General features: G+C 38.4%; 1 long non-coding RNA gene across 1 annotated transcript; it reads right to left on the bottom strand.

Annotated features, from left to right (window-relative positions):
* Window positions 1–8,967: 8,967 nt before the first annotated feature.
* On the bottom strand, window positions 8,968–15,678 carry LOC140598390 (uncharacterized). Its single transcript, XR_012000799.1, has 2 exons — window positions 15,312–15,678; window positions 8,968–13,294 (listed from the first exon to the last, which is right to left on the bottom strand). It is a non-coding gene; the product is annotated as an uncharacterized lncRNA (long non-coding RNA).
* Between the last annotated feature and the right edge of the window lie 7,480 nt (window positions 15,679–23,158).

Raw genomic sequence — 23,158 nt, 5'->3', positions numbered from 1 at the left:
AGGGAGCCCAACATGGGGCTGGATCCTACAAACCTGAGATCATGGCCTGAGCTGAAATCGAGTCAGACACTTAACCAAATGAACCACCCAGGCATCTGACATTGGGGTTTTTTTTAGAGGTTTTAGTCTCAGAAAAATATTGAGAGGAAGGTACAGGAATTTCCCATATACTTCCTACCCCCACATATACATAGCCTCCTGCATTATCAACATCACTCATCAGAGTGGTACCTTTGTTACAGCTGATGACCCTACACTGACACATCATAATCACCCAAACCACACAGTTTACATTAGGGTCCACTCTTGGTCTTGTACATCCTGTAGGTTTGAATGAGTGTATAATGACATGTATCCATCATTATGGTATCACACAGAGTAGTTTCACTGCCCTAAAAGTCTCTGTGTTCCACATATTCATCTGTCCCTGGAAAACACTGATTTTCTTAAAGATTTTATTTATTTATTCATAAGAGACACAGAGAGAGGCAGAGACATAGGCAGAGGGAGAAGCAGGCTCTCTGCCCTGAGCCCAATGTGGAACTCGATCCCAAGACCCCAGGATCACGCCCTGAGCCAAAAGCAGACACTCAACCCCTGGGCCACCCAGGCATCCCGGAAACCACTGATCTTTTTTCTGGCTCCATGCTTTTGTCTTTCCAAGAAAGTCACATAGTTGGAATAATACAGTATATAGTCTTTCAGGTTGACTTCTTTTTTAAAAAATTTTTATTTAAATTCCAGTTAGCCAACATACAGCATAATATTAGTGTCAGGTGTAGAATTTAGTGATCCAGCACTTACATATAACACCCAGTGCTCACTTGGTAAGTTTCCTCCATGTCTTTCCATGGCTTGATATCTCATTTATTTTATCCCTGAATAGTATTCCATTATCTGGATAAGCCAGTTTCTTCATCTATTCACCTACTAAAGGACATTTTGGTTGCTTCCAGATTTTGGCAGTTATTAATAAATCTGCTATGAATATTTGTGTGGACAGGTTTTTGTGCATCCATAAGCTTTCAAGTCCTCTGGGTGAATACCAAGGAAAGCAATTGCTGGAACATACAGTGTGTTAGTTTTGTAATTAACCCCAAACTATTCTAAAATGGCTGTCACATTTTGTATCCTCATCAACAATGAATGAGAATTCTTGTTGCTCTACATCCTTTCCAGCATTTGGTGTTGTCAGTGATCCAGATTTATGCCATTTTAATAGATATATAGTGGTATCTCATTTTAATTTGCATTGCCTTGATGACATAAGATGTGGAGTATCTTTTCATATACTCATTAACAATTCGAGTATCTTCTTTGGTGAAGTTTCTGTTACAGTCTGGCCCATTTTTTAATCCAGTTGCTTGTTTTCTAATTGTTGAGTTTCAAATACATAAAGAGATCTTTATGTATTTTGGATAACAGCCCTTTATCAGATGGGTCTTCTGCAAATATTTTCTCCAAGTCTGTAGGTTTTCTTCTCATTTTTGACCAACTTTTAATCTTGTCCTGAGTTTTTCTAACATGACTCAGGACATGGGAGACAAAGACCAATTTAAGTTCTTAAGATTTCAAGGGTAGGGGCCAGGGCCTGAGCCAAAGTGAATTCACTAAGATAAATGCCACTTTATGAGTTTGAGGATGAAGAGGCTTTACATATAATCAGTCTGACTCCATCTCAACCTCTACATCAATTATTAGTATCCTATTACATATCATATATGAAAAAGATTGAGCTGGTGGTTTCCAAACTTGGTTTTATATCAAAATTATCAAAGAGGTTTAAAAACAATACAATTCTTAGACTCCCAGTTCTGGAAGGAATTCTGAGGTGGGCTTAGGAATCTGTATATTTATGCAACCTCTCTATGTCACTTTGATACATCCCACTCCACTTTCAGACTATCCTGGGTATTAGAAAGTTCTTCCTTCTATTGACTCAAAATGTATTAAACTGTAGATTTATATCCATTGGTACAAATGAATAATGATTCTTCCCTCTTCTCTCCAAAAGCTTTCATATATGTGAAGGTAACTACTTTTTTCTCTGATGTCCTTCTCCACTTTCAAACCATCTCCAGGCCAGCGATTTCCAGCTTTTCTAACCTTTCCCCGCATGCCAAGATTTAAGTCCCTTTATCTTCCAGGTTGTTTTTCTCTGATGCTCTTCAAGTTATTCTATTAGTTTTAGACATTTGATGCATTAAGACAATGTACCCATTTTTACAAACAAAGATCACATTAGCTTACAGGTGGCCATATCATACATGGTCCATTGATTAAGATCTCTGATCATTTTTTTTTAGCATAACTTGTTGTCAAGCTACTTCCCTGCCTCTTTCCCTAATTATGTATCATTGTAGTTTGTTGACCTTTTTCTTTGGACCCACATGCATGACCTTACAGTTAACTCCAATAAAAACTTGTCTTCTTAGATTCTGCTTATCCCTTCAGCTTGTCAGTATCTTCATCCATACTAGTAATTTTGTCCTCCAAATCAAAGTGGCTGCAGAATTTTTATACACGAGAGTAGTGTAACTGTGGCCAGGAATCTCCTTGGAGGTGAGTTCTTAAAGAAGCACTTGCTGAACATGTTTCATAGGACTAAGAACACTTCTGATGGAGGCCAATGACATGTGGAGGATCAGTCTTCCAATTCATCTGTTGGTGTCTCCATCTATCAAGTATTTGATAGTCATCTTATTGGCAAATTTGAAAATTACACCTTACTATTTTTAAGCAAACTACTAATAGAATGTTATACAGAATGTTTGAAGACATAAATATTACAAATTTGTTATCAGATTAATATTGGTTCATTCATCAGAAATATTTATATATAGTCACTCAACTCATTATGACACTAATTTCATGTCCATGTAATCCTTCTGTCTCCTTAATTTAAATTTATTGGGACACAACTGGGAAAAGTCAAAATAAAATAATACATTTCTACATCTTCCAGTAAAATAATTTTTAAAAAGACAAAATTAGATGAACATGTTTTGTTTTTTAGTAAATCCATCCAACCAATGTCTGTTCTAGAATTTTGCTTGTAATTGATATTAATTTCTAGCATTTACCTTTATGTGTAATATATTGAAATCTGCATGAAAACAAGGACCTATAACTGCCTTGTGTCCTTTGAGCCATGTACAGTGCCTAGCAATCCAGTAGGTCCTCAATAAAAGTTGGTTGGTTGGTTGGTTGGTTGGTTGGTTGGTTGGTTGGTTGAATGAATGAGTCTGTGTTTTAAGTGAATTTACTTTTTCCTTTTTTGAAAGATCAAAATGGCAATTTTCTATTTCTACCTAGTTGTCCAATTTGTCCAAGAAGTTCTCCATTCCAAATGTTCCAGAAATAACCTGCCGTTACAGACAGGATCAGCCTTGAATAAACTCTGAGATGATAATAACAAAGTCCTATCCCTCCCAACGAGTGAATTGTGTCTGTAGCTCTCACACTCTGTGATCCTATAATAAATTTTGTGCCCTGAATATCTAAAGGAGTTCTGACCTCTGGCCCTTGGATTATGTGCTAGTATATGCCTGACTACTCTTATATTCAATTTTTAACTGGAACTGAGGCTTGTCATTAATCCCTATACTTGGGGTACTGGATTTTTCTCTTTATTGCCATCCAGAGACTAGATTCTGCTTCTGATATTCCTTTTACTGACTTTATTTTTTTTCTGACTTTATATAGCAATATGACTTACCAATTACACATTGTTGCCACACTCTATCTACCACCTCAAGAGGCCTCTCAGCATCATCAGAGTCCTGGCTAGAATTAGAATTTGCTAACCTTTCTTATATTTAGGGGCTTTGGATGACTGTTTGGCTTTATCATGGATAGGATTAACTCTTCTGAAACAACAAGTGTTAGCAAGGATGTGGAGAAAAAGAAATCCTTGAATACTGTTGGTGGGAATGCAAACTGGTTCAGGTACTGTGGAAGACAGTATAGAGGTTCTTCAAAAAGTTAAAAATAGAACTGCCCTATGATTCAGTAATTGCACTACTGCGTATTTACCAAAACAAAACAAAAACAAAAACACTAATTCAAAGGGAAACACGCAGCCCCATGTTCATTGCAGCATTCTTTAGAGTGCCAAATTATGGAAGCAGCCCAAGTGTCCGTCTACAGATGAATGGAAAAAAGATGTGGGGTGTGTGTGTGTGTGTGTGTGTGTGTGTGTACACATATATACAATGGGGTATTATTCAGCCACAAAAAAATAATGAAATCTTGCTATTTGCAACAACTTGGATGGAGATAGAGGCTATAAGGCTAAGTGAAATATGCCAGTCAAAGAAAGACAAATGCCATATAATTTCACTCATATGTGGAATTAAATAAATGACCAAAGTGAAAAAAAAAAAAAAACAGAGAGAGAGAAACCAGGAAACACAGGAAACAGACTCGTAATTATGAGAACAAGGCTGAGGGTAATGGAGGAAATAAGAAATAAGTGATGGGGATTAAAGAGCACATTTAAGAGGATGAACACTGAGTAACATGTAGAATTGTTGAATCACTATATTGTACACCTAAAACTAATACAATACTGTATGTTACCTACACTGGAATTAACATAAAAAACTTAATAATAATAATATAAAGGAGTAGCTCTTCTGGAAGTTCTTATGTATTCTGCTTAGTTTCCTTTAACTCCCATTCACCAAATCTCTAGGTTCCTAACACGTTCCATTGTCACGGGAACAATGACATTTAGACTATGACTTCTGTGCTGGGAAACTCAACATCATGTAGAATATCTTGGTTTTCTTAAAATTTCTTTGTCTTCTTGGCTCTATTTTCAGTATAATTTTAGTTCTTCATAGTTTCAAGATTAGTTTCCTTCACAAATAACAAGCAAATTCAATTAAGGGGGTGGTTCTGGAGTATTTTTTTAAAGATTTTATTTATTTATTTGAGAGAGAGAGAGAGCACAAGCAGGAAGGAGGGACAGAGGAGAAAGGGAGGCAGACTCCCCACGGAGCAGGGAGCCGGACACAGAACTGGATCTCAGGACCCTGAGATCATGACCTGAGCTGAAGGCAGAGGCTGAGCTGAGACATCCAGACACCCTCTTTTTTTTTCAATATTATGCCACCAGGCCTTAATAATTAAACAAATTTTGTGTTTTAATCTGGTTGGCATTATTAGTATAGGTTGAGTCCACTTTCTTTTAATTGTGATTAAATATCCTTCTTTCAATAATTTATCCATATCCCTTTGATTCACTTATTCTAAAAAATATTTCTGGGAGCTTTCAATTAGCCAGATCCTCTTCTAAGCTGATGATACATTTATGAACAAAACAAGGACAAAGTTCTGTTCTCTGGAGCCTACATTCCTGTCTGAGGAGAGAGAAATCAGCAAACAAGTATAAATATAACATCAGGTGGTGAAAGTGCTATAATGAAAAATAAGGCCATGTGAGAGAGAAAACAAATAAAAGTGATGAGGGAAGGCCTCTCAAGGTCACATTTGAGCAGAATGGAAGTGAGGGAATGAGTTGTAAGGATTTCTGGTGGTCGAACTTAAGAGGCAGATAAAATAAAAGTAAAGCCTTGAGGTGGTACTGTTGAATTTGCTCACTGCAGTACATAAACTAGAGTGAGCAAAGTGGGGGTGGTGAGTAAAATAAAATGGAATACTGAAAAATAGAAAAGGAATACAGGGAAAAATTAAAATAAAAGTAAACAGATGGAACAAATAGAAAGCAAATAGCAAGATGGAAGATGTAATCCAACCATATCAATAATTACATTAAATACATATGGTCTAAACCAATTAAAAATCAGAATTGTCAGACTGGCTTAAAAGCAAGACTCAACTATATGCTATCTGTAAGAAACAGCTGTGTATAAAAATCTTTAAATAGAATGATTCAATAAGATTGAAAGTAACAGCATGACAAAAAATATATAATCACTAACCATAAGATACCTATTACGGCTGTACTAATGTCAGAAAAGAGACTTTAAGGCAAGAAGCAGTATCAGTGTAAAGAAGGACATTTTATAATATTAAAAGGGTAAATTAATCAGAAAGACATTTTTTATTGTGATAAAATGTACATAACATAAAATTTACTATTCAACCACTTTAAGGTATACAGTTCAGTGGCATTAAGCACATTCACATTATTATACAACCAGGACCATCATTCATCTCCAGAAATTTTTCATCTTCCCAAACTAAAAACTTACATACATTAAACAATAACCTCTAATTTCCCCCCTACCACCACCCTACCCCCCAAGTAACCACCATTCTATTCTCTGTCCCCATGATGATTACTCTAGATACCCCATATAAGTGGAATCATACAATTTTTTTGTGTGTGTGTCTCACTTACTTAGGGAAATATCTTCAAATTTCATTCATTTTGTAGCATGTGTCAAAATTTCATTCCTTTTTAAAGCTGAATCCTATTCCATTGTATGTATACACATTATGTTTATTAATCTTTCAATAGACATTTGGGTTGCTTCCACTTTTTGGCTATTATAAATAACATTGCTATGAACATAGGTATACACGTATCTTCAATTACCTCCTGACAATTCTTCTGGGTATATATCCAGAAGTGGAAATACTAGACCATGTAGTAATTCTATGTTTAATTTTTTGAGAAATAGCCATACTGTTTTCCACAGTGGCTACACCACTTTACATTTCTATCAGCTAAGCACAAGGGTCTCAATTTCTCCTCCTCTTCATCAACACTTATTTTCTCTGTCTTCTTTCTTTTTCCTTCCTTCTTTCTCTCTTTCTTTCTTTCTTTCTTTCTTTCTTTCTTTCTTTCTTTCTTCTTTCTTTCTTTCCCTTTCTTCTTTCATAACAACTGTCCTTAATGGTATGAAATAGTATCTCGTTGTTTTGATTTACATTTCTCTAAAGGTTAGGGGTGTTGAGCATCTTTTCATGTGCTTATTGACTATCTGTGTCTTCTTTGAAGAAATGTTTTTATTCAATTCCTTTGCCCATTTTTCAGTTGGGTTATTCATCTTTTGTTATTGAGCTGTAGATGTTCCTTATATATTCTGGATGTTAATCCCTTATCAGATATATGAATTGCAAATACTTTCTCCCATTCCATTGGTGGCTTCTTCACTCTATTGATCTTGTCCTTAGACATACATAAAACAATCTTTCTTTTTTTTTTTTTTTACATAAAACAATCTTGATAAACTTTTAAATATGTGAAACAAAAATGAACCAGAGTGAAAGGATAAATAGACAAATCCATGATCACAATTGGTTTTTTTTTTTTATCATCTCTCTCTTAGAAATTAATGGAACAACTAAACAAAAATACCAGTCAGGATAATGAGTATTTGAATAATAAAGCTGACCTAATTGACATTTACCAAAAAAAAAAAAAAATCTAATAACTGCAGACTAAAAATTTATAGAGTATGTCATCTGAGCATAATAGAAGTAAATCAGCCATCAATAACAGAAACAGAAAGAGAGCTACAAAATGCCAAAATATCCTTAAATAACTCATGAACCAAAAATAAATAAATCACTGTTTTAGTTCGATTAAAATAGATTCTAGTTAAATATTTCATTGAATGGCAACAAAAACACAACATATCAAAATTTGTATGTATGCAACTAAAGCAGTGCCTATAGGGAAATTTATAGATTCAAATACATATATTAGGAAAAAACAGGTGTTAAAATAGTAATCTAAGCTTATACCTTAAGAGGCTAGAAAAGAAAGTGCAAATGAAAACCAAGGCAAGTAGAGGGAAGGAAACAATAAATATTAGAGCATTAATCAATAAAATTGAAAACAAACCACAGAGAAGGTTAACAAAATCAAAAGATGGATTGTTTGATAAACTAAAATAATTGATAAAGTTTTAGTGGACTGAACAAGAAATCAAGACAGAAAAACAAATGAGTAAGAGGAGCTATCATTCCAGATCCTATAGACCTGAAAACTATATTAGGGCCATTTTACTCCTAGGTTACATTAGAATGTTGCAAGACTATCACTCTTTACCAACAAAAACAAGGTGAATCAGATGAACTATAAAATCATAGTATTATAAAACCAATTAAAATAATGAAAATAGGGATCCCTGGGTGGCGCAGCGGTTTGGCGCCTGCCTTTGGCCCAGGGCGCGATCCTGGAGACCCGGGATCCAGTCCCACGTCGGGCTCCCGGTGCATGGAGCCTGCTTCTCCCTCTGCCTGTGTCTCTGCCTCTCTCTCTATCTCTCTGTGACTATCATAAATAAAAAAAAAAATTAAAAAAAAATAATGAAAATAGAAAGAACTACAAATGAGTTTAATACCAGAAATTGAGGAGCCATATTATGTAGGAAAGGAAACACTCTCAAGAGCTCTCATTCCAGGCAGAAATGTGAAGGATGAAGAGTCTACCCTATGAAACTAGGATACAAGATAATAAATGCAATTATATATCTATATTATGGTAATAAAACAATGGAAATTAAGAGTTTTTAGCAAAAAAATTGGAGAGTAAGTTTTCCATTTTAAAAGCACCAAAACTTATAATGCTTAGCAGTACATTTAACAAAAAACAAGTGAGACATGTTCATTGAAAATTAAAATTATTCTGAGAAATATTTAAGAAATCCTCAATAAATAGATGAATACACCAAGTTTATACAGTAGAAGACTCACTACTGTTAGGATGTTGACTTTACCCAAATTAATGTATAGATTCAGTAATCCCAATCAAAACCCCAGAAGAATTTTATTAAAATTGACACACATATTCTTAAATTTATATTTTAATATAAAAGACTTAAAATAGCCAAACAACATCAAAAAAGAAAGAAAGCAAAATAAAGCTGGATTTTAAGACTTCACTATAAAGTTACAGTAATTAAGTGATATGCATGTGATATTAGTGTAAAGATAGAGCAAAAAATCTATGAAAAAGATATGTGAAGATATATGTGATCAAGAGACTTTTGACCAAAGTACAAAGATGATTTAATGGGGGGGGGAGAAAAAAATCTTTTCAACAAATGGCACTAAAACAATAGGACATCCTTACAGAAAAATCAATAAACTTCAGCTTCTATTTCACTCAGTACACAAATTTCTGATAGATAATAGACCTAATTGAAAACTAAATCTATAAAACGTGGAGAAGAAAACATAAAAGAACATTGTCATTACCTTGCAGTATGCAAAGGCTTCTTATATTGGACACAAAAAGAAATGCTGGCAATGAAGAAAATGTTGATAAAGTAGGCAGCATCAATATTAAAGACTTGTTCTTAAAAACATATATCATTTAAGCAAATACAAAGGCAGGCAATGGACTGCAAGAAATTACCACAATACATACACCTAACAAAAGATTTGTAAACAGAATATAAAAGGAACTAGTGCAATCAATAATTTTAAAAAACAGCCCCATTTTTTAAAATGGGCAAAAGATTTGAACAATTTACAAAAAGAGATATGCAAATGGACAATAAGCATATGAAAGGTGCTCATCAGGGAAGTGCAAAATTAAACCAAAATGTCCTACCACTTCACACACATTAGACTGGCTAAAGTTAAAATACTGACAACATCAATATGTTCATGAGAATGTGCAGCAACTGGACATCTCATACACTTCTGGCAGGAGTATAAAAATACAACAACCACTCTCAAAATTAGTAGTTTCTTCTACAGTTAAACATCTACCCAATTATCTAGCAGTTCCTCTCCTATATATTTACCCAAGGGAAATAAAAACACATGCCAACAAAAATATTTGTACAAGAATGTTCATAGCTGCCTTATTCATAATAGCCCAAAATGGAAATAATGCAAATATCCATCAACAAAAGGATAGAGTACAAACAAACAAATTAATACAACCATGGCGTAGCCATACAATGGGTGACTGTTGAGCATGACAAAAAGAATGGGTTATTGATACAAGCAACAATTGGAAGACTCTCAAAAACATTATGTTGAGCAAAAAACCTAAATACATTCTTTATTATTCCATTTATACAAAATCCCAAAACAGGCAGAACAAATCTAGGCATGAAAAATCAGAACACTGACTGACTGCCTGTGGGGTTGGGGAACGCTCAGATCCATCTCAATGAGAGAGAGCCAGGAAAGGAGAGAGCAGCAGAGAGAGCAAACGAGAGAGAGAGAAAATAGGAAAGACAGCGCCGATGACAAGTAGGGAGAACTCTTTAAGGAAGCTCTGCTCTAAACGGATTCAGAAAAATGATGCATGAAAGAAATTCATGCATGAAGAAATTCAGGATAAGGTTATTCTTTTGGGGCGCTTGGGTGGTTCAGTAGGTGAAGTGTCTGACTTCGGTGCAGGTCATGATCTGGGTCCTGGGATTGAACCTTGCATTGGGCTCCCCTCTCAGCCTGGAGGCCGCCTGTCCCTCTCCCTTTGCCCCTCCCCCCACTTGTAAGTGTGCATGTGCCCCCACCCTCCCCCTTCAAATAAATAAATAATTTTTTTTAAAGATAAAGTTGTTTTATAAAGTTGGGTGATATTCTAGAATTTTTGTGCCATGATTTGGAAAAGAGGGAGTATATGAAGATGCAGGGGAAGAGGACACAAAAGTAGAAGTGATGTTTCTGAGAAGGCGAAACAGGGAGGATCCAGTATGTGAGCAGAGGGGCTTTTCAGAAAGGGCTTTGAACATCCATCCTGGTTTCTTTAAACATCCCAAATGAAAAGAGATAGCACACTTGAAATGTTTATTGCAGTTATAGCCAGTTGTCGTCAAACAAACCACTATTGCTGTTCCTTTTTCTCTTCTGTGATTACACCGATGACACGCCATGGGTGAGATTTCACAACAGCGTATCTTGCTTCTAGCACGCAAAGAAAGCAAACTCTGTTCACTAATGAAGGATGATGAATTTGGGTTAACGCACTGTGACAAAGGTTTCTAGAAACTGATAACTTTAATAGCTATTCTCAAAAGACAAGCGCAGCAAAAAAAAGGGGGAAATGTAAAAAACTTCTTGGTCCAATTCAGGTTCAAGAGCTGAATTAAGGTTACAGGAGAACAACTGCTAATCATCCTTTCCTCATTTTGAACAGATTAAAAGCTCCCACTCTTCCATAAATGCTGCACATATCCTTAACTGCCTGTGGTTTCTGCAAGCCTCGCTGGTTTAGAATTAATATCAACACTGCGTTCTCACCACATACAGGTCTCTCTCTCTCTCTCTCTCTCTCTCTTTCTCTCTGTCTGTCTCTCTCTCTGTCTCTGTCTCTCTCTGTCCCTCTCTCTCTGTCTCACACACACATGCACACACACACACACACACACACACACATACACACACACACACACAAAGCCTGTGCTCAACATCGACAAATACCCACAGCTTGAGATTAATAGTCAGGAATTAGGAGGGCAGGAACCTTCGATAAAAGCCACATGCAAAGGCCAAAGTGGATTTTTAATATTGGGGCCAACAAGCATTAACTAATTTTTCCTACTGGAGTGCACTGTCCTTTAGTCTCTATTTTTGCTCCTAATTGTTCCTGTAGGTAGTAGGTTAACACATAACGGTACTTAGAGAAGGAAGCAATTGAATATGGCATAGATACTGAAAGAAAGGGCTCAATAAAAGAGCAGCATGTGCTCTAATCTGGCCTTTTACAACATCCACTATCAAAGAGCTTTGGGGGTTTAAGGGGATTAGATACCATAACCCATCTGTCAGGTCATTATGTAAGGAAACACTCCTGCTGTTTTCAAGGGAAGATGCCCTACTGTATATTATTATCATTAAGCATTTACAGAGTACTGTAGACTCGCAAAGCTCTTTCAAGGCATTTTTATTTGTTGTTCCTTACAAGATGCTGTCGACTCTAAGTCTTATTTACAAATGAAGAAACTGAGGTACAGGAAGATGATGGCAAACACTTCAGTCCCCCAGGGAGTAGCAGGAGCTATGAAGGGAACTTGGAGCCCTGAGAAAAGAGCTTCCTATATCCTTCTACCGAAAAATATGCCAAAGGTTTTTGGAATTTCGTTTGTTTGCTTACTTTTGAAAGGCAAGATCACTTCTCTTGTGTTTTCCTGCAATCTTATACATTATTCCATGGCAAATACTTAGGGGTTATTTTCCGTACACACAAGATGTATCTTAACAACAGTTGTACATCATGATTGACACTGTTCCATATGGGAGGAGAAGCAGGACGCGTTCAAGCATGAGCACGTGTAAGGATGGAGTGATATACCGTAGCTATCATTTACAAAACTGGAGATCCCAAATCTAAAGCATAATGAGGCAAAAATGAAATACTACATGTCCATTCAGCCATGCTGCTTATAATTTGCTGGAGATAATTTAGCATTCTAGTAAACCCTAAGCAAGCACCTTAGTGTACAGGGGGAAAAACACAGAGACCTGCTGGAAAACAGCAAAGCTATCTACTGTGGGCTCCCTGGAGAGCTCTAACACGTCACAATGACATGGACGCGGTTACCTGATAACATTTATTTTTCGGGGGTTTTCCCCTACCATTTAGAACAGAATTATGGGACTCAATTTTGTGAACTGTAACACGGAAGGATTATAGTTTTTCTCTGAAAGAGAATAAATCCCCACTTCAAATAAAGGAATTAATAGCACAATATATTTAGACCTTAATGTCAGAAAATATATCCCTCAATCGTGCAAAATTGTACAAACATACTGATCAAACCTGAAGACTTAATTAAAAGACCATGTCTTGTATCTTTTAAAGTTGCTGCATCTTCCCCCAGTAAGAAGGAAAAAAACTCATACCATTCTTTAATCGTGAGTTGATGATTACTGACATTCGCTTATTTATTATCTACTGAGGACCTACTATATTCCAGAAATAATTCCTTTCCTGAGGAGTCCACAGCCAGAAGAGATCCATATATCTTTATACAAGTTACTTTAAACAAGTTCTTTATCCAAGAAGGAGATGGTGCTGTAAGTACATAATATAGGTAAATTATTCTGGAATTGGGGAAAAGTCCAGTGCTGGGTAGGATTACCATTTCTTTCACTGGGGAAGGCAGGGCAGGGTCACATGAGTAAGAAGGAGCGATGTGGGAAAACTTTACATGACAGATTTCAACGGAGGTGGTCCCCCAAGGATGTGTAGGAATTGGGCCAGCAGCAAAGGAAGAAATAGATCATTCCAGGAGAAGGTAGTGGCACATGGAAAGAGGCCAAGAAGGTACCTGTAGGGGAGCACTAATGGTGGTGGGAGTAGTTCATAGTTAGCCCTTCAGCCTAAATGGTTAGGCGGGATCCCAGCTACCTGTGAAGGAAAACAGAAGAGAAGGCAAAGCCAGACCAGTTAGTGCTATGGTTCACAAGCCTGGTTAACCATCAAGGCGATTCCCACTGAGGTGGTCTGGGGTACAGTGTTTGAATCTATGCAGCTCTAATTATCCACAGGCAATTGTAAACTCAGCCAGTGGCTAGCGGAGCCTTGGCTACTTCAGTTGTCTCTCCAACTGTCTCCTCAGTTCATAGCCACTCCCCCCGCCCTACTTCAGGCCTTGGTTATGGGTCACCTGGAGGAGGGCGAGTGCCTGCTGCCTCTCTTCTCATTATTGCTAGAATCATGTTTCTAAACTGTACGTATGGTCCTCATCAACCCACTTCAAAACCACGTATGGCTCCACATTGCCTATTACAAAGGACACGGCATACTAGGTTAGTCGAAACCTGGCCCAACCTACCTTTTTTTGCTGTATCTCCCTCCAGCACAAATGTGCACACAGGACACACACACTCCCAATGTTCCAGGAGGCCTATTCAGCCTCTGTTGGAATGCTCGGGGCTCCCCTGCCTTTCCAGTAAAACTCCTAATGACATTTAGCCTTTTACTCCTGGAGTTTATTCCAAAGAAATCATCTAAAATGTCTATGTTAAAATCAGGTTACACTGTCTCTCTTTAGCCCCATCTCCTGTCATTTCGCACCCTACTCCCTATTTCCATGTATAAGGAACTACTCGCAGTTTTCATGGTCTTCCTGCACATGGTCTCCCCTCTGCTTGGTGGCTTCTTGCTGTCTGTTATTTTCCCCCCTTGCTTTTCACTTCTCCATATTTTATCCTTCAAGGTCCCCCTTGACAACCTGTGTCTGTTCTGCTAAGCAGTTAGCTATTCCCTTCATCAACCTTCATAGCACCTTGACCATATCTCCACTAGCACACTCATCACACTGCATTAGAATGGTGTCCAGCCCATTGCGCTCCAAACCACGAGGGCCCAGAAAACAAGACACATGACTCGTCCAGCTGTGAGCTTCATCACTTCCACCAAGCCCTCCAACATTTGTGAATAAATTAATGTTTCAATGAGAATCGTTTTGCAGAGGGATATTTTGGGGGCTGTTGCTGAGATAGATTTATAGCAGTCCTCCCTTATCCACGGGGATACATTCGAAGACCCCCAGTGAATGCCTGAAACTACAGATAGTACCAATACATATGTACTGTGTTCTCTCCACATGTGCATATCTATGATAAGGTTAAATTTATAAATTATGCACAGTAAGAGATTAGCAGCAATAACAAATAATAAAATAGAATAATGAAAAAAATAGAATAATGGTAACAATATACTATAACAAAAGTTACGTGAATGTGGTCCTTCTCATAATGTTGTATTATATGGTTCTCACCCTTCTTGTGATGATGTGAGATAATAAAATGCCCACGTTGTGAAACGAGAAGCGAGGTTTATGACCTAGGTGCTGTGATGTAGCTTCAGGCTACTATTGACCTTCGGATGATTCAGAAAGAGGATCATCTGCTTCAGGACCACGGGTAAGTGAAAGCAGGAAAAGCAAAACCATAGATAAGGGAGGGCTACTAGGTAGGTTCATTGCCAGTTAAATGTGAGCAGTAAAGCCAAGTTGATGTGTCAAAGGCAAAGTCAGACTTAAGTGATGATGATGATGATGATGATGATGATGATCTCATCAAAGGAAATCAGAAAACATAGGTTGAGAAAGAGGCTAAAAGGAGAATGTTGACAAATTCAGCCTCCGCTTGAGAAGGCAGAGAGGGAGAGTTCTGGGCTCCAGGCACAGAATCAGCTCATTCATCCCTCTCCCTAGGCTGGCAGATCGGAACCTTCCCGTGCTCTGCTTACAATCCTCCAATCCTCTGTCTTCTAGCTCTCGTGCTATTGAGATGCGGTGTGGGTTGTTATTAGTCACTGCAGGAATGACTACATAAGAATCGATAGATGTGAAGCCAGTTTATTGAAAAGGGCTGAACGTAATGAGTACAAACAGGAAGCAGCTGTATTTTCCTCGTACCTCTGCCTTTCAACATGTCAGGTTCCCCTTTCCCATATCTTAATGACATTTCGGGCAGCTCCACAGCTTTCCAGGCCTTTTCAGCAACAGCAAAAAAAAAAAAAAAAAAAAAATCAGTCTCATGTCAGTAATTATGACTCACTTCGAGGTAGGAGAAGGCTGTTAAATTTAAGACTTCAATCCCACATCTCATTCGAAGCTTCTCCCCTCTCCCAACACAAGCTCAGGCCCAATCTGCCACTAGGATCCTGCTGGGGAGAGAAGCTGGGCACCGTCTCTTTCCTCCCTTTGGTCTCCTCCACCACCGACTTCTGGCTTTGCTAGAGTCTGAGCAAAGCAAGGAGTGTGTAGAGAAAAGGACAAAACATTTTCACTTAGGTGGTGCTGATTATTGTTCTGTGTTGACTCTTCTTACTTATATGCCCTCTGTATGTCCGTGTTATCTTTTTTGCAGGGTCTGTTTGTGGGTATTACAAGCCCCTAATGTGCTGATGTGGGCCTTCTCCACCTAACTTCTTATCACACACACACACACACACACACACACACACACACACACACGCCCCTCAAAGCAGCTGGAGCCTGGTTACTCTGAGCATTTGCTTTACAGAAAATACATATTTGCATGACACCAGATGACGGGAGCAGAGGCTTGTCGTAATGCTGTCCCCTCTCCCTGCACAGGTGGCTCCATAAGCCCCACAAAATCCTGATGAACCCATCACTCAATAATGAATAGCCTTCTTTGTCTCTGGGAGATCAGCCTTGTTATAACAAGAGCAAAAAGAGAAAGAAACAGTCAATGCTTGGTTTTTAAATTTTAAAATAGATTTATGAAACCGATAACAGAGCCAAAAGTGTGAAGGTTCTTGCAAGCTTTTCCTTACAAGAACCGGGCTATTTTGCAAAAAAAAAAAAAAAAAAAAAAAGATAGCTGTTTTGTTTTTTGGTTTTTGTTTTTGTTTTGTTTTGTTTTTTTAACTCAAAAGCATGGTTTGGGGAATTGGGCAAAGAATAAGAAGGAAAAGCACTGAAGAAGCTCAGGACATAAAGTTGATGTCATAAACACTCATTAGAAAGACCAAAAAAAGAGCTCAGTGATGGCACTCAGAGGAGATGTGGATTCAGAGGCTGGAAGAGGAGAGTGTGGCTGGCGGGAGAGGGCCGGTGAAGTCCAGGATAAGAGCCTGAGCCTGGGGGGGAAACGCAGTGCACCCAGAAGCTGCCCAGTCTTTACCAGATCAAAAGCCATATTTTACCAGCACCTGAGAGGCATAGAGAAGCTTCTCATTGGCCTACGTCTATTCTACGTCTATTCAAAGGACCAGCACACATCACGTAGGCTGAGAAATTCCATCAGCTGCTCCTTCATCACCATCTGGGAACTTACCATGCACAGCAGTGTACTTACCACCTGGTGATCGTGCCCGTGTGCACAGTCCCATACCGAATCACCCTTTGTAGATAAGCCACACCCTCCCACTGGCCCTTCAGTAACTCAGGACACTTGAAAGTTCCAACGTGGTGCCCCAGAGTCGTCAAGTGATAGTATCCCCATAGAAGGAAGCCCCCAGCTTCTACACATGGGTTGTACTGTGATTATTTTCCCCGAACACCCCTAGCAGCAACCCCCCCCCCCGCCCAGGCCCAAACACCACAGTTATATGTTGTTGCTCTTAGGATAAGGTATAGACACACCTTAAAACAATAAACCATGGCTCACCTAGCAGAAGAGCATAGCAACAACAAAAATGAAACCTGCCAATTTTGGGATCCCTGGGTAGCTCAGTGGTTTAGTACCTGCCTTTGGCCCAGGGCGTGATCCTGGAATCCCAGGATCAAGTCCCACATCAGGCTTCCTGCATGGAGCCTGTTTCTCCCTCTGCCTCTCTCTCTCTCTCTCTCTCTCTGTGTGTGTGTGTCTCATGAATAAATAAATAAAATCTTAAAAAAAAAAAAAGAAAATCTTAAAAAAAATTTTTTTAAAAACCTGCCCATTTGGAAAAAGTAGAATGAGGCAATTTAAGTTTCCATCCTACATACTATAAGTTCTTCACAACAGCTATCATATCCCACTTCACCACCTGAACATACAGGAAAATGGGCTTTCCTGGGGAGCTGGGCTTCAAACCAATTTCTCCCTTGTCGTATATATTAAGAACAGGATAAGAAGAATGCATCATTCCTTTCTAGAAGTTCTAAGTTATGTCAAGTAGGTGTCTTCCTTTATCAAAAGAAAACCAAGAAGGAGGACAACATGTAGAAGTGGTATGGCTAAGGTGATTTCCAAACTCAAATCAACACAGGTATACTGAATTTGGTAATATTCCATTTTCCAAAGTAAATACCTAAAATTTACCAGGTCCTAGAAAATACTGATATATGCATCACTCAGCATTTCTCTAGATATTCGCGAGTACCTATGCCATTCAGCCTTAAAGACATTTTCCAGAAAGTTTTTTTTTTTTTTTTTTAATTCATAGACACACAGAGAGAAGGCGGAGACACAGGCAGAGGGAGAAGCAGGCTCCATGCAGGGAGCCCAGAGGCGGGACTCGATCTCCGAACTCTGGGATCACACCCTGAGCTGAAGGCAGATGCTCAACTGCTGAGCCACCCAGGCGTCCCCAGAAGGTCTTTTACAAATCAATTTGTATCGATGACCTCAGAACCTAACAGTGCTGACCCCAACAATTCCAAGTCACAACTCCTACCTCCCAATCGCTTTCCACATCAACAGGGTGAAGCGCAGGTGGAAAATTTTCAACATTCAGTTAATTTCCAGGCCTTGGAGGCGTGACTACAGTTTTCATAGTCTACTCATGCCCACAGTTGTGAGGTACTTTGTAAGCTCTAAGATGAGATGGTCCTCATAAAATTGTTTTCTGTTTTTTCCACATCTTAACAAGCACTTACCAAGAACCTACTTTGGTGTGCTAAAAGCTAAGGACACAAAGATAAATGAGAAACAAGCCTTGCCTTTAGGAAGCTCATAATCTCTCTTATTTGGTGCATTTATATGGCATTCTCTTCTTTTTTCTATTCAATTTATCTAGATAAATGAAGTGTGCATGTGAAATTTTGCATTTGTACTTCCATCTCTTTGTTTAAGGAGAAATCTGATTCTCCCTCCCTCTCTTCGTGACTCTCCATATAAATGTCTGAGGTCTATTTCTTTTTCTGGTTCTCTGCCTCCGTCCACCTCAAACGTCCTCGTACTGATTCTGTCTTACTGGATGAGTTTAGTGAAGGTGCATTTTATTTGTTAGATTTGTTAGATTTTTGTGTTCCCTGATCTTAAATTTTAATTTTTAAACTTTTTTTTTCTTTTACTTATGTAGCCCTTGCATGATTTTCTCCCTCTACTGAGCTGACAGGTTGGAGGTTTTTATATGTATATGTGTGTGTGTATCTCTATGTTTACATTTTATCCCAAAATAGGTCCCCATAAAATACAGTGATAATAATAAAAACCCATAAATAGTAGAGGAATGATTACATTCTTTTCTCATTTCTACTTATTGCCTATAGCAAAAGTCCTAGTCTATGAGTTTCATTAGGCTTGACCCGATTTCTTTTATCTTCAGAGTAGGTGAGCCAGGATAAAGCGATTTAATTTGAGAGCAATAAGAGATACCCTTAAAAAGAAATCAGGAAATGGATGGATTAAGAACAAAAGGAAAAATTCTGTAATACCTAGAAAATAGCATACGAACAAACCGGGCTCAATCACCGTTTTACTTTACTTCATGTCCCTATATAATTAACTCCCTGGTACAAAAAGAAATCAAGTTTCACAAGTATATTAATTGCACCCTAGTTTCTGAAACTCTAACATTCTAAAATCAAATTAATTCACTTCATTCATTCTTGTCTTGGGGCTCTTTATTTTTAAGCCTTAGCCTTAGCTCACAATACTGAGTGAATATATCGTAACTGGTTTCTTCCAGGGTCAGCTGGGTGACTCAGTGGTTGAGCATCTGCCTTCGGCTCATGTTGTGATCCTGGGGTCCTGGATTCGAGTCCTGCATCAGGCTTTCCTCAGGGAGCCTGCTTCTCCCTCTGCCTATGTCTCTGCCTGTGTCTCTCATGAATAAATAAAGTAAAATTTAATTTAATTTAATTTAATTTAATTTAATTTAATTATTTAATTATTTAAAAATATATAACTGGTTTCTCCCAGAAACTTCACCTCTAATCTGTTCGTGAACTGCTGCCTGCCGATTGCTGCGGCTCCCCGGCTCTCTGAGGCTGCACACAGGTGAGTTCTCTCTGTGGGGGCCTTGCATCCTTTGTTCTGACAGCTGCCTTCTCCCCGGGTCGTGTCACCTGTCTGCATTTGGAGTTTAAAGCAGAAGTGGATGCACCGCTTGCCCGGCTACCTCGAGCCCCCTTGAGCCCCAGCATTCCCAGAGCTTTGCTTCTCCCCACCCTGGTCGGTGCTGGCTTACAAAAGGCAGGAACCTTGCTGCAATTAATTAGCACGCAATTTAATAGGAGGGAAAGGATGTGAATCATCACGCAAAAGCTTCCATGCAACTTTAGAAAGACCTACCAGCCTTGCCATAAGGGACTGGGGCAGTTACCAGTGAGGATGTTAGGGGCAGGGAGAGATTTCACCAGATTTCAGGTAAAGGGAATAGCATTTTATGAAAGGAAAAGTAAGGAGGTAAACAACAGCTTCTTCCAAGAGTTGCAGGAAACAGATGTTACAGATAAAAAACAGGTTCAGAGGTTACATAAAAGGCTTAAGACTGTGGAATACTGGCCTTAGGATGAGAATTACTGCTCAGGTCTGACTCGAGTCCGTGCTCGCCCTACCATTGCCTCGGAACAGAATGTGAGTCACTGTCCATGTCACGCGTAGACAGCAGCATGAGCCGCCTTCCCAATGCTGTGGCCTGGCTTGTGTCGCCCATCGTATGTTCCATCTATTTTCAACAGCTCCCTTCCCCATTGCTTCATTGAAACTGTTCTTATGATGGTCACAAACAGCCCCAGGTTCTCCCACCCACCTCTTTCCTCAACTCACCCCACATCTGTGGAGCTTTCATTTCATTGAGCTAATCTCTTCTCTTGGCTCCTATGACCCATTACACCCCCGGCTTTCCTCGGACCCCAGTGGCTCCTCATTTTCAGTCTCCTTTCTCTCCTTCGCCAGATCTAATGGAAGAGTACACAGGCATGGCTGTGTGTCTTGCTACCCTCCATCTAACTTCTCTTCCAAACTGAGCTCATTCCAGTACCACTGTTTTAAGTATCTCCAACCCTGTGTATCCAAATGACAGAGGAGTGGCCAAAAGTGTAGACCCTGGAGCCAGGTTTCCTGGATTCAGATCCCAGCTCCACTGACTAAACTAAGATGTTGGCCTTGGGCTAGCTGCTTAACTGCCCTATGCCTCACTTCTTTCATCTGAGAATGGAGATAATAGTAGCTGTTTTTATATATAACCATCTTCTCAACACTTCCACTTGACCATCACACTGAACATGTCCTGAATGAATTCCATATTCCCTAGCCCTCACAGACATGTTCCTCCCCATGTCAGTAAATGGCACCATCATACACTCAGATGTTCAAGTCAAAAAAATATAGAAACATCCTGATTCTTTTCCTTCACAGACTCCCAACACGAGCAGGTTTCATCTGCTCCATGTCCCAAATATATTCCAAATTGATCATTTTCTTCACCTACTCTCTCCTGCCCTAATTAAAATTACCATCACCTCTTACCTCAATGACGTTAGTAACCTTCCAACTGACCTTCTTATACTTACTTTTGCCATCCTACAACCTGTTTTCTACATAGAAGTGAGAATTACCTTTCTTAAAAGGCATAACAGCACTTCACTCCCCTGCTTTAAATTTCCAATAGCTCTCCACTGAGCTTAAAATCTGAGTCCACACCATGGCCTAGAAACCCCTGTGTGTAGTCCCTTCTTATCTGTCTCACCCTCCCTGACACATAGTATGTGCTCAGTATGTAACTGTCTTTTTGTTTTTTGGGGTTTTTTTAAAGATTTTATTTATTTATTCATAAGAGACTCACAGAGAGAAGCAGAGATATAGGCAAAAGGAGAAGCAGGCTCCCATGGGGAGCCCGATGCGGATTCGATCCCCGGATGCCCGGGGCTGAAGGTAGACACTCAACTGCTGAGCCACCCAGGCGTCCCTAGGTTTGTTTTTTTTTTTTTTTTTTAAGATTTTATTTATTTACTTATTCATGAGAGATACAGATAGAGAGGCAGAGACATAGGCAGAAGGAAAAGGAGGCTCCCATGGGGAGCCCGATGCAGGATTCAATCCCTGGGCCCCGGGATCATGACCTGAGTCAAAGGCAGATGCTCAACCACTGAGGCACCCAGGTGCCCCAGTATATAATTATTTGATTGATTGCTTGATTGATTGAGAGTTTTTTAAAGTCTATAAATCAAGATTTCATTCCTCTAATTTATAGTTTAAATTCTTTAGGGGAGCTTTCTGTGTAAAGGAACTCTGAAGTAAAATATTTTTAAATGTGGAAAATAATTCCTAAATTATAATTACAAAACGGTGACTTTTTAAGTTAAATAGTCATTTTGCAGTTATCATAGGGTATCTATCTATCTAGGGATGCTTTAGAAAAAAGTAGGCAGCTAGCTCATTGAATACATAAAATTCATTATATTCTAAGGTAACTATGTCAAGTATGGAATTAGACCCAAGGTCTTAGATATAATTACTGTTTTTTCAAAACGAAGTATGAAAGGACAAGAGCAGTACCAGACCTCAAGGGTACAAAGACACAGGGCAACGCCTCCTTGTGGCATTAACATTCCTAACTTATGCCTGTCAATATTTCTGAAGCAAGCTACAGAAACCATGCAAATATTTACACAGAATTTTTTAAATCCACAAGCTTCTTCCTATAAAGCCTTCTAAAAACAAACCTTTTAAAAATAAATGCCTTAGATGTATTTTAATTTTTAAAATTTTTCCTGAATTTAAAATAACATGAAAACAATTTTCCTGAAAGCACAGAATTAATACATTTATTTATAGCCATGACCTTGTTTTTTTTCCCTCTTCTGCCCCCACCCTCGTAAATGACCCCCTAGAGGTTGACAAATATCTAAAGATCCATAAAACATGAATTTAATAAGTATAACAAATCATTTGTCACTGGCATTTTTAAGATTTGGCCTTATCGAGTTTTAACTGATATGTTTTGCAGGTACTCCTGCTGTTATATGGAAGCAATATAAGTTTAATATTTAGTTACTGCAACCTAAAGACACCATGTTTTACTGAAATATGAAAACCTTGAGAGGAAATAGTGTCCCTAAAATACTTAAGGTAAGACTAAGCCACAAATCCAGCAAAAATTTTAAAGTTAATTATAATTAATCCTTTGAATGTACAGATTTTATTGGTGAAATCTTCATACTTCTGTTTTATGGTCAAATATCAGTTGTTTATATTCAGAGTTGTGAGTACATTTAATAGTACTAAAATCTTCCGAAAGAAAATTTCCAGACATGCCAGTTTTCTTAGTTAGATATTATGCATCTTGGTTATGTTAAAACAATATAAAGATTAAAAATCCACCACTTATACACTTAAAACTCTTGCAGTTTTACTTAACTTCATTATACTGGTTGGAGAAAATAGCTCCTGTTGAAAACCACTCCTGAGACACGAAAAACGCCAATATTCAGAATTCACATGGATGATAAGTGAAATCATAAAGAAGAAACACATTGCGCATTTAAAAAACCTGAAAATAAAAATATGATCCTTACAGAATGCATCGTCAACTGCCATTTTCCAAACTAATCACTGTGCCTTGTCCATCAAGTTCAGAGAC

The sequence above is a fragment of the Vulpes vulpes genome, chromosome 3 (genome assembly GCF_048418805.1).
Source record: "Vulpes vulpes isolate BD-2025 chromosome 3, VulVul3, whole genome shotgun sequence".
Classification (NCBI taxonomy): domain Eukaryota; kingdom Metazoa; phylum Chordata; class Mammalia; order Carnivora; family Canidae; genus Vulpes; species Vulpes vulpes.
The sequence above is the reverse complement of the archived record's forward strand: the minus strand, read 5'-3'. Positions and strand labels throughout refer to the sequence as shown.